Source organism: Eurosta solidaginis, chromosome 2, assembly GCF_040869045.1.
Source record: "Eurosta solidaginis isolate ZX-2024a chromosome 2, ASM4086904v1, whole genome shotgun sequence".
Classification (NCBI taxonomy): domain Eukaryota; kingdom Metazoa; phylum Arthropoda; class Insecta; order Diptera; family Tephritidae; genus Eurosta; species Eurosta solidaginis.
This window is the reverse complement of record NC_090320.1, coordinates 248,951,836-248,964,244: the sequence shown is the minus strand read 5'-3', so window position 1 is coordinate 248,964,244 and position 12,409 is coordinate 248,951,836.

Here is a 12,409-nt window from a genome sequence, read left to right as displayed (position 1 = left end):
GCTTGGCTATCAGAGTAGACGTTAAATTCCCTAACCGTAGTAGCGCTGGATAGCATTTCACGCACCGCGTTCTTAATCGCAGCAACTTCCGCTTGGAATACATTGCAGAGATCAGCCAACTTAAACTTGTGGCCTACAATTAGCTCTTGACAAAAATCCCCCCGCTAACCTTTCCGTCCAACTTCGACCCATCCGTGAACAAGTTAACCGGTCCCATGCTCCAGATAATTCCTCCTTCCCACTCCTCCCTCGGGGGAATAACTGGGGTGAAGGTTGCATAGGGAGCGGCTATCGGCATGCAATAGTTCGTCCTGTCCGGAATAAAGTCGAAACTAGTAAGAAGGCTAGAGTGTCCGAAAGCAGAAAGCATATAACCCATATCACGAAGCCTGACCAATGACCGGGCCGCGGCTGCCTTTCCTGCAATATCTACTGGATGTATATTCAGCATGACATTCAGTGCCAAGATAGGTGTTGTTCTCAGAGCGCCACTGATACCAATAAGCGCCGTTCGTTGCACTGGCACTAACATTTTGGAGGTGCTCGCCGTGTCCAGTGCTTTCCACCAGACCAGCACGCCATAGAGCAGAATCGGTTTGACCACCATCTCATAAAGCCAGTGTACTACTCCTGGCGAGAGCCCCCATCTCTTTCCGATAGCCCCCCTGCAGCAGTACAAGGCAACCGCGGCCTTCCTGGCCCTATCTTCCACATTGGGCCTCCAGGACAGCATCTTGTCCAGAAGAGAATTGACCATAAATAAAAGGAAATAAAACATTTTAGTTTGCTTTGTTACTTTCATTCTCATGCAGTAAATAATGCACGAAGCACACAATTATACTCAATAGTGCTCCCCACTGTTTCATTTGCGTTGCACTGATCCTGTCTCCTACCATCACGTTTGTGCACTCTAAGCAATATGAGCAGATCAAATGCAAGTTGTCGTAACCTATCCGAGCGATGTCCAGGGTTGCGTCAGATAAGGGGGGAGCCTGCGAGGGTGCTATGCTGGGTAAGTACTTTGAATGTGAATCCGGCGTAAGGATGCTGGCAGTAAATTGCTACTAAAATCCTACAATGCAGTAAGGAGCAATCTTGAATAAACAACTCGCGGTGAGTTTTAGTTTTTAGTTGAGCATCGTGCTCGCATTCTTTATAGAGTGAGGTATGAACATTTGGATCAAAAGTGTAAATGATGACGTAACTACATTCATGCCTTTAAAACTTTGAGACTGCAGAGCGTTTTAATTTCTTTGCAGATACGAGGAGGATGATACCGCAAAGTTGGAATGACGCATTAGTTCAGCGTTGTAACTTTTGGGTTTGAAAGCGTTCCTGCCTTGCAGAGGATGATATCGGAAAGTTGGTATAGGTGTACAAAACCTCGGATTCAAGTTCAATTTTTGAGGTCTTTGAGTATGTGACTATCTGCGCCTACTAGCCGATAAAACATGTGGACGTCATTAAAAAGGATTGCTGCAAAGATAAAGGCGAAGCGGGATCAGTTCGTAGCCGCCGCCATGATATCAACATAATGATTGACGACTTTAATGACAGGATGGGCATGAAAGCAATCTTGGGTCATTCACTTGAATAATTCAGTGGACACAAAATTGATGCTGTAGGCGAAATGCCATAAAGTTAAGAACGGTTCTATGGCGAATATGCAACCGGTACGCTCCGGTATTAGCATATTTTGAAATAGCGTTTTTGATATTTAACCCATTGAATCTTCGGCTTACTGCCTTTTCTTACCTGTTTCCTTATTGGTGGTAAAATTGCAACTTGACGTGAATAAAAGCATGAGACTGATTGGGCCAAGTTAAAAGTGAGTGGCATCGTATTGGTAGACCAATCATTGAGTGCATCGTCACTACCGAGCAATAATCCCATCTTTCACCATATCCATAAAAGAAATTGGTTGTCTCCTTAACAAAGACCACGGAATCAAATTGATTATGTCGAGATCGACGGCTGGATGTGGAAAAGCTATATCATCCAAATATCGGCTCGCACCTTGTTTCGTTGTGAGTAGGAAGTGTTACACAAGGTAAGTTTGCTGTTGAAATCTGCTGACTCACGTGAAAGACCTTTCATAATTAAAACAAAATTGGCTCTCGCTACCGGATTCTCAGTCCTAACCTTGTAACTCAGCAGCTGGAGTACTTTTTTCCCTCACTACGTACCGGCGCTTCAGAAAGCGAGAACGGAAATTGAAGGGGTTGATAAACGCAATACAAACATTTATAGCTTCAGAGCTTCCGCAACAAAATTGTTGCTTTTGTTGTATTAACAGTGCTTCGCCTCATTCAATGGGCACGACCACTCACAAATTATCAACGGGGGTTCAAGGAAACTGGCAGTTACAACAGGGGCGCACCAAAGAGGGATTGGAGTTAGAGGCGTAGGTTCCACATTACAATTGAAAAGATGGTTGGTGTCATGTAGGGACACATCGCATACAGGACATACATTACGTATGTCGGGGTTGATTCTGGACAAACAAGAGTTTAATCTGTTACAGTATCCAGAAGGAAGTTGGGCCAGGATGACTCGCGTATCCCTTGGTAGTGTGCTTTCTTCTTCTGCAAGGGTAGGATATTAATAACATGGTTCACCGGGCGCGTCCTGGAAAAAGCGTTTACCGATTCTGTTAGGAGTAGAGCCTGCTTATGCTTGTCTGAATCAAACAGCTATGTTGGCAGGGGCCGAATCTCGTCATAGTTCTTATGGAGATGTTCCCTTAATCACCGAGGAGGCGGGGCCAGATCAAACAGTTGTTTGCTAGGATGTCCTGGTAGTAAGCTATTGTTAATCAACAATTCAAAGAATCGATCAGTCTATTAGCAAAAGTTGTTGAGCAAAATAATCGATTGTCAATAATCGACTATTTGTTTGCATTAGATTATTGACAGATTAGAGTGTGTGAATAATACATTTTTATTGTAATTTTTAGTGGGATCTACGGTTTGTAAAGACGGTGTGAAGTTATTGTTAGATAACTGTAGCTCACAGATTACCAGGCAACGGGTGCCGACAAATAAGCTATTTGATTTCTCGAAGTTGGTTCCCTTTTATGATTGTAATCAAGTTTGATTGCTTTTTTGAGTTAATAAAAGTTGCAATCTACAATCAAATAATGCAAACAAATTTCATTGATTTTTTGCGATTTTAAAAAATAGAATCTACAGTCAACATGACTTTAAGTACTTCATTTTCAATCAACTATATATCAAGCACTTCTTTAGAACCAACTTGATCGCAATGATTTTAAAGACTCAACCAAATACTATGATTGCAATCATCAAATATGAAATGATTTGAGACTTGGAGACATCATATATAAAAATCAAATGTGATTACAATATTTCAATAGCACAACGAGAGCCCTGAAAACAACCCCACCTACAGACTTGGTTGTTGATATGGGAATAGATGGGAATGAAAAAGCCGATGAACTAGCGGATAATGGCGAAATTAAGAAAAGGCGAGTGTTGCACATGATCGACAAAGCGGGAAAGGCGTGGACCCAAGCGCGGGCTTGGAAAGTGTCGAAGAATATGTGTAGGTCTTACAACCTTAGAGAAGTGATACAGCTGCTAGGTCTAGAAGCAGCAAGTGGCATAGGTCCTAGAAATCTTCTAGTATTCCCCAAGAGGACGAATTATTTTATAACATTCATAGGTCTTGGTTATTGATAGAGTTTTTCAGTTTGGTCGTTAAACAAACTTCTGGTGACATTACAGACTCATTCAATCTATGTGAGGTCCTCAATGTCAGGCCAGTCGAACCTAAACTTGAAATTGCAAAAATTTGGCCGCTCACATATTTCGGTCTAGAAAAGAAATTTCATACCCAGCCCCATTTTCAGAAGCTAGCTTTGCAGCAAAAAATTTATTTTCCTTAATTTTTATAAAAAAAATTTAACTTATTAAGTGTTTAAAATTCTTTTTTTTAGTGACAAACGGTTTTATATATGAAACCGTCAGAATTTGAATTATGACAGTCGACCACAATTTAGTAGATTTTCAATCAATGCTACTCAATTAGTCGAATAATCGATGGTAAACAAGATCCATTACCACCAACAGTTATCGTAACTGAACAATCAATGGGCGCTTTCAGCGAACACTTTCTTTTGTTTATACTGTAACGAATATTAGCAGCACTAAGGGATATTATCATCTCTAAGCCGATGCTAAGCAGTGACTTTTAAGCACATCAATAGATCAATCATTATGTGTACACGTATGTACGTACACGCAGCGGAGAAGAGACGCACAAACACATGAAGATATCTTATCTGAGATGCTCCCAAAAGTATGCAATTATAATTATGGAAGTTTCGCTCACAAATACACGCGAGTTAAGTATGTACTTTCGATTTTAAATAAAACAATATACTTTATTTGTATCTATATGGACTTTAATGAATTCTAAACTGAAGTTCATATGCTTCAGTGTAATAGAAGACTAACTTATTTCTATGTTTAATCGTCTATTTATATGCTCTGGTTTCTTTTGTTTAGTGGCTGCTGATAATGTTCAAAAAAAGGATCTTGCTGATAATGTTTAAGTAGAAATCTTATCCATGCTTACAATGGTTGAATAGGAATCTTTTGTTCGCTGATAATATTTTATTTGGTTTTGTTTATGTTTTGTTTATGTTTGTATTTGGTTTATGTTTAAATAGAAATCTTATCTTTGCTTACAATGTTTTGGTTTCTGATAGTGGTTAATAGATAGATAGACAACGTTTAAAGGGGACCATACTTTTTATGTAAACTACTGATTCTATATCATACATGGGATGATGTTATCGGTACAGTAGTGTATTTTCTGTTGCACTAACTCTCCTCCCTCTTAAAATTAAATGTCCTCATTTACAATTTGGACTCTAGTAATTTTTGTTTTCTTTCTTCATGGTCTTTTTGACATTGTATTAGTCCTCTTTGATAAAGTATATTCCTTCTCCTTACTCTAAATTCTAATAATAGTTTGGTTATTGTGATTAATAGGGTTATAATTAATATAGTTATAAATGTAGTCTTGATTGGATTTTGTTCAATTGGTACAAATATGGATAATATTTCGTCTAGATTATTGAACTTGTATTCTGATTGAGATTCTAAGTATTCTAATATATCTAGATTTTCTTTATGCTTTTTATGGAGTATTTTTACCATAGTTTCCCTAATGTTTATATATACTTCGTTATTTAATGTTATATTGGTTTTGAAATAAATTAAAAAATCTCCATCTAAAATCTCGTTGTTTAATATATTCAATCCGCTAATAATAATGTTTCCGTTACCATAATTAATAAAGGGTGGATTCTTTTCTTTTATCATTTTACATTGAGCATTATTTTTCTCTAATATTTGTATTGTACATCCGTCCTTTTTATTCTGCTTACATATAGTTTGATCTATAATATCTTTACATTTATTGATTCTTACGTATTGATTTCCTTTACATAAAGCAATATTTTTATCCATAACTAATTTTCCTTTTTTTGAAGCTAATGAGTGGATGTAGAATTGTTCACATTTTTCTTTGATTTTTGGGTATTTGTAAACTGTTACAAAGTTTTGTTTGAATTTAACAATTTTAATTTCTGCATATTCTAAAATATTTATGGTTAAAACATTTGTTTTTTCTTTCGCAATGATTTCTGTAATTTCTTCTAAGTCCAATGAAGTTGACAGGAAGTTGTTATTTTTAGCTAAATTAATTGTAGTTAGGAGAGTATTAAGTTCATTGTAGACTTCTGTGAGTATTAATTTTTCAGAGAAATCCTTGGGGTTTAATTTGTTTAACATTTTTTCGAAATTACTATTTATTATTTTTTGTTTATTGTGTCCCACAATTAGTTGATTGATTATTGTCTGTATCTCTACTTCATCATCGTGGTCTGGTGTACCTGTTATCCATTTTAATATTGCCCCTAAAGCGTTTAATCCTCTTTTAAATCTATTAACTGGATTAATCTGTTTTATTAATATTTAAATTTTTTGGTGTAATATTTTCACTTCAGGATTTGAATCTAAATTATATTTTGAGTTTAATATATTTTGGTAAGTTGTTAATATTCTAGTTAAATTTGTAATATGATATAAATAATCATAGCTATCAAATATAAAAGCTGGATTCGTTTCTATTAATATATAATCTTTTCCTTTCAGGTCTGTAATACTTGTGTCTGAACTAATTCTGTTTATGCACAGCAAGATTATTATTATTGTGAGATTCATTTCTAGTTCGTACTGACTGTTTCGTTGTGACTGTTTTACCGTTATCCTGTTCAATTATTTTTTTCATAAATCCATCGTGTTTTTTATTTCTTCGGCTTCTCTTAACGTAAATAATATCACCTTTCTCGTAAATAATTTGTTTGTTCGGTGCCTTCTGTTGGGTGATATCTCTTTCTTGCTTATAACGAATTCTGTTTCTGATGACTGTATAGTCGTATCCTCCCCTGTTGAAAAAAACGTCCTCGGGTTTATGTCCTGTGACCGAGTGAATGGTTTTATTGTACTGCCGTACTGCTTCGAATATTACCTCTTCGTGTTTACCTTTGGTTTCCTTTACTAGTAAGTTAGTTAGCTCCACTATTGTGCTGTGCGTCCGCTCTACTTGACCGTTCGTTGTCGAATGTTGTGGTGGCACTGCTGTGTGCTGTATATGTAGTCGATCGTATAAGGATTTTGCTACTACATTAACATATGTCGGGTCGTTATCAGTTGTTAGGTTCGTTGCGTATGGGAATATTTGGGATAGTATTTCATTCAAATATATGTATGAGTTTTTCTTATCTGGTATTTTTCTTATATAGCAGAATTTTGAGTATCTATCTACTGTAGTTATATATATTTGGTTGTCCATAAAAAATGTATCCATGTGCAGATGTGTACCTACTTCATTTGGTATTGGTGTTTTTCCGTAAAGTAATTTATTAGGACGTCTGTCGTATTTACATTTTTTACATATCTCACATATTTGTGCTGCCTTCTTTGCCATATCTCGCATGTTAGGCCAGTAATAGCTCTCAGACAGTTCTTTTATATTATTTCTATAATTTCTATGTGCTCTTCTGTGTATTTGTTCAACTATCTCATTCTGTTCATTTTCGTCAGTGATGTCTCTGACTAATGCATTTGTTATTACAAAAGTAGTGGTTGGGAAAGTTTGTACCAGTGTAGTTTTATTTTGTATAGAATTTCTTCGGTAGTGATTATGGCGTTAATATTGTTTGGGTGTAGTACGCCTTTAATATCACTTATCAATTGTTCTATAGTTGTGAAGTATATGGTATGTCTAAATTTTCCGAATATATTTTTACTTTCTATTCTTACTAATCCATTGTTAGTTTGGATAATAATTTGATTATTAAAATGGTTTAAGCTAGTGCCTACCCTTCTTATGGTTTCAGTGGGTGAGCTGAGTTGAGAGTGCTGCGATTCTGAGTCGGTTGATTCATTAATTTGTTGCCGACTTAGTGCATCCGCAACGATGTTCTGAGAACCTGGTTTGTATACCAATTTGGAACCGTATTCTTCTATTTGGTTTTTCCACCTTTTTAGTTTATTATTAGGGTTCTTCTCTGAAATAGAGTAGGTTAAGGACTGATGTTCCGTATAGATTGTAAGGTCTGATCGTCCATATAAATAGTTTCTGAGTTTTTGTAGTGCCCAAATTATGGCTAATAACTCTTTTTCGTTTGTGCTATATTTTTGTTTCGTCTTGCTTAGTGTTCTGGATATAAAACAAATGGGATTTCTACCTTGGGATAACACAGCTCCTATGGCAAAATTACTTGCGTCCGTGGTTAAATCAAAGGGTTTATTGAAATCGGGTTGAAAGAGTTCGACTTGTGCTTGTAATTCCTTTTTTAATATATTCATCGCTTTTATGGCTTCCTCATCTAATTTTATTTGCATTCTTTCACTTTGCTTTTTCTTTACGATACCGTTTTCTCCTCTTAAAAACAATGTTAGGGGTTTGGTAATCTTGGCGTAGTCTTTGATGAATTTTCTATAATATCCTGCTAGCCCTAAAAATGATCTTAATTCTTTCGGATTCATAGGCACAGGGTAGTTTTTTATGGTCTCAATTTTTTGTGGGTCTACAGTTATTCTGTTATGTTTAATAATATGTCCTAAATATTCAGTGCTGTCTTTGAAAAAATGAGATTTTTCATATGAAATCTTCATATTTGCTTGACGCAGTGCATTTATAACAATTCTTATGTGTTCCATATGTTCATCATGTGAGGATGAATATATTAACACATCGTCTATATATACATGTACGAATTTTCCTATGTAATTTCTTAATATGTCATCTATGCATCTTTGAAATATTGAAGGTGCATTCTTTAGTCCAAACGGCAGCCTTAAGAATTCATATTTTGCTCCGTTTATGCTAAAGGCTGTCTTTTCGGTGTCTGACTCCTTGATTTTTATCTGATGGAACCTGCTTCCAAATCTAGGGTTGTAAAAACAGTTGCTTTACCTAAATTCTGTATTGTCATGTTGACATCAGGTATGGGATATCTATCGGTAATGGTTTCGCTATTCAATTTCTGGAAGTCTATGACCATTCTTCTCTTAGGGTTTCCTAACTCGTCAGTTCCTTTCTTTGGTACAGTCCAAACGGGTGGTTTATAGGGACTCTTACTGGGTTTAATTATATTATTCTCTAGCATTTTATTTATTTCTTTATTTATGAAATTATTGTCTAAAAAGGGGTAAGGGTACTGTTTCGTCCATATTGGCTCTTCAGTTTTAGTGCGAATCGTGGCTTCAATTGTTGTTGTAAATGGTAAAATAGGATTTGTTTCCTCATTAATTCTCATAATTTCTTCAACCTCTTTTTTATATTTGCTCTCATCTATTGTGAAATTTACTTGACTGACTATATCAACATTCAAGTTGATATTTAAAAAATCTTTTTATTTTGATTTTGTTTATTTTTGAGTTTAGATATTTTCAAACTAATTAGAATTTTCTTTTTTTGAAGTTATTCAAAATTTTAAGTTAACACGAAAACTCAATTAAAATTATTTTAAAAATTAAAGTAAAGAGTACAAAGTAGTTAACACTATATTTACTCCCCCTCCAAGAAAATTTGAAACAAACAAATTATTAATTAATATTAAAAGTAACCTTTTTTTGTTTTTTGTTGTTTAATGTATTTGTATTTAAATTAGTGTTAATAAGTATGTTTGCTGGTTTAAGTATATCAATTGAAATATTTTTAATAGTATTTTTGTATTGAATTGTAAATGTTTTATTTTTCTTAGAGATAACTTTAAAAGGTCCTTCATAAGGTGATTCTAAATTAGATTTACGAAGAACTTTAACAAAAACATACTCACAATTTTCTAATTGTTTAGGAACGAAAAAATTTTCTTTATTATGATGAAACACTTTAGAACGAACAAGCGAAAAATATTCTCTTATTTTATGAAGAGCGTCATTAGAAAAATCATGTTCTTTATTACTATCTGAAATAATTAATTCACCAGGTATTCTAAGTGTTTGGCCATAAACAAGTTCAGCAGATGAACATTTTAAATCTTCTTTAATAGAAGTTCGTAAACCAAGTAGAATGAATGGTAAAATGTCAGACCAATGAACCGAGTCGTTTGATGCTATAATTGCTGCTTTTAAAGTTCGATGAAATCTCTCTATCATGCCATTTGCTTGGGGATGGTAAGGAGATGTATGAATTTTATGAGAACCTAAAAGTTTAGTTAATTCCGTAAAAAATTTTGAGGTGAATTGTGAACCTTGATCTACTGTAATATTCAATGGTATACCAAATCGTGGTATATAATTTTGAATAAAAGTTTTTACTATAGTATTTGTTGAAATATCTTTAAGTGGATAAGCTTCAGGCCAACGTGAAAATCTGTCAATAATTGTTAAAATATAACAATTTCCATTTGAAACTGGAAGAGGTCCAACAATATCCATATGAATATGTTCAAAACGGCCTGATGGTATTTGAATTTTTTGGATAGGAGATTTAGTATGTCTTGAAATTTTGGATTTTTGACAATTGATGCAAGATGAAGTCCAATCGTTAATCTCTTTACGCATGTTAGGCCAATAATATTTATTTTGAATTAATTTTCTAGTTGTTCTTATACTTGGATGAGATAATGAGTGAATTTTGTCAAATATAATTCTTCTCATAGAATGTGGAACATAAGGTCGAAAAGGTTGTAGAGAAACATCACACCATACTGACATCCATTTCTTTTTCTTCTGCTCTGTTCTCCTGACATACATCATTTTATATTCGAACAGATCTATCTTAGCCTTCATTTCTCTTAAGGATTGTTCTCCTAATATCATATCAAATTCTTTTAATTCTTCGATTTCAAAAAATACTAATTCTTGTCCTAGCATTCTTATCTTCTTAGCTGAGTTTATTGTGTTTGAACCATTCAGAGTTCTACTAACAAATTGTTTAACTGGAAAGGTCTTTCCATTTGGAATATTTTTCCTAATATAATTTAATGTCGAGCCTGTGTCTATTAAAACTAAAAGTTTTTTATTATCATGTAAAATAATCTGAAGACACGGCAGATTATTTACTCGTCTAAAAAAGTAGCTCTATTTTCAAATTCGCTTTCATCTATATTTACCTTTAATGACTGATCACTATTATTATACGTTATTTGATTGATCCTTTGTAGTTTCTGCGGTACTATATTATATCTTGATGACGTTGGTTTGTGGTTTCGTTTAAATGGTTCTCCTCTATTGGGATTAAAAGGTGCATATCCTGCTCTTTGTCGTTCATAGTTGTTTCTGAAAGGATTCTGTTGATACGATTGCTGTTATTGATGCTGATTATTCGTGGATTGCCGGAATCTTCCTATTGATGTATCCACGTCCATTGGTGTCGGGTTTGATCTTCCCATATGGGGAATAGGTTGAACTCCTGGTTGATACCTCCTTTCATTTTGTGGCTATTTAGGGAAGTTATACGCTTCTCGTCGTATTGGATTATTCTGCCTTTTATAAAGAATCTCCGTGGCAATTGCGTATGCACTTTCTAAATCTCTTGGTTTTGCTGCATATAATGTGTGTTGAGTAAATTCATCATTTATGCCATTGCGGAAGCAATCTATGGCCATTTCTTTTGTGACCTGCTGTAGAGAGTGAGTATTCCCTGGGTAATCAATTTCACATTTAGTCATTGCTAAATTAAAGATTTGACAGATCTTGCTGTGGAATTCGGATAGCGTCTGTTTTCCTTGTATTTGTCTTTTCATTTCCTCTATGAGGGCGTTATAGCTTCTAGTATCGGCGTAGCTGTAATCTAGGCGATTGAGTATTGCTTGTAAGTGGAACACTGTGCCATGATTCTGTAGAAGAGTTGCTGGTTCTCCTTCGATCTTCGTGTGACGTATTATAAATAATGCATCGTAATATGGTTTGGTATTAATAAAGGCTTCTATGGGACTCATTGCTGATATAATGGTTGCCCTCCATGTCCTGTATTTGGATGTGTCTCCGTTGAACACTGGTAGCCGTTCGAATAGTCTCAGATTTATTTCATTTGCATTGTTTATCCTGGGACTTATCGGTTGGAATTCTTCGATATTAGGTACTTGCGCTTGCCGCAGCTGGGCTAATTGTGCTTCTATAGCGGCATGAGCTTGTTCCAAGGTTACTAACCTTGCTTCCATAATGATTCCCCTGCTTTGGTCAAACACTTGTAATCGTTTTTTGCGGAAGAGGTCCAGTTTTATTTTCTGGTTCTCCTTGTCCTCTTTTTCAGGACGTGTGGAATTTGATTTTTTAGGAGTTCCTTTTATTATTCACTTATTGAGCCCCCAGTTAAGTATGTACTTTCGATTTTAAATAAAACAATATACTTTATTTGTATCTATATGTACTTTAATGAATTCTAAACTGAAGTTCATATGCTTCAGTGTAATAGAAGACTAACTTATTTCTATGCTTAATCGTCTATTTATATGCTCTGGTTTCGTTTGTTTAGTGGCTGCTGATAATGTTCAAAAAAAGGATCTTGCTGATAATGTTTAAGTAGAAATCTTATCTATGCTTACAATGGTTGAATAGGAATCTTTTGTTCGCTGATAATATTTTATTTGGTTTTGTTTATGTTTTGTTTATGTTTGTATTTGGTTTATGTTTAAATAGAAATCTTATCTTTGCTTACAATGTTTTGGTTTCTGATAATGGTTAATAGATAGATAGACAATGTTTAAAGAGGACCATACTTTTTATATAAACTACTGATTCTATATCATACATGGGATGATGTTATCGGTACAGTAATGTATTTTCTGTTGCACTAACTCGCGCATATGAGAAGCTATACACGTGCATCTATAGTTATAATTTTATAGCAGTAACTAAGTAAA